This window comes from Glycine max, chromosome 14 (genome assembly GCF_000004515.6).
Source record: "Glycine max cultivar Williams 82 chromosome 14, Glycine_max_v4.0, whole genome shotgun sequence".
Lineage (NCBI taxonomy): Eukaryota > Viridiplantae > Streptophyta > Magnoliopsida > Fabales > Fabaceae > Glycine > Glycine max.
This window is the reverse complement of record NC_038250.2, coordinates 27,992,252-27,993,164: the sequence shown is the minus strand read 5'-3', so window position 1 is coordinate 27,993,164 and position 913 is coordinate 27,992,252.

The following is a 913-nucleotide window of genomic DNA, read 5'->3' as shown; positions in this document are numbered from 1 at the left end:
TGAGTTAAGTGTAAATTCTGATTCTTGATTTAATAAAAAATATTCATCTCTAGAGTTTGATTTTATACATGATATATGTGGTTTATATATTACTAAGTTTATCTATATAATATCAACGTATAAGAGAAAATTAATTTTTTCCATGTTTAAGAAAAAATTTTATAATTTATATTGTACCAATATAATCATGAATAAGATAAAATTAATTTAATCCAAAAAAATTAAATGTTAATATGATTTTAAGTAAATTTTTCATTTTTGTGAGTTAAGTGTAAATATGCCTACTTGATTTTGTGAAAAATGTTATTCTTCATTAAATTTATTTTTATATAATTTCTATAGCAATAAGTTTACATATAAATATCATTTGCATAGGCACAGAAAATTCTTCAATAATTAACATAATCGAAAAGATAATAAACAAAGAATAAATAATTATTTGTAACAATAAATTTATATTTACACGTTCAATAAATTAGTTAAATCAAATAATGGAAAGCAATAAAAAAAACATATTTATATTAAAATTATTATGAATACAGATCTATACTATACTATATTATAGTAATGACAATAACAAAATCATAATTACAAATGTTGTCAAAGAATTATATACATCAATTTTTAACTCTTTAGTATGTTATGCAATTAATCTATAGAATAAGAGATTATACCACAAAACACAAAACATAAAAGAATACTAACAAAACATGAAGTAATCAAGGGATGCATAAAAAATGAATACATATATAAAAGAATGTTGTCATCTTATATGATTCTATACGCAGGTAACAATTTTTTTTTGAACCATTGAGCAAAACTAGGATCTTATTCTTTGCCAAAAAGCATATGTAATCTGAACAATCCCTGAGCTCTTCAACCTTTTTGTGCTATTTACCTCCTTTGTGTGCAA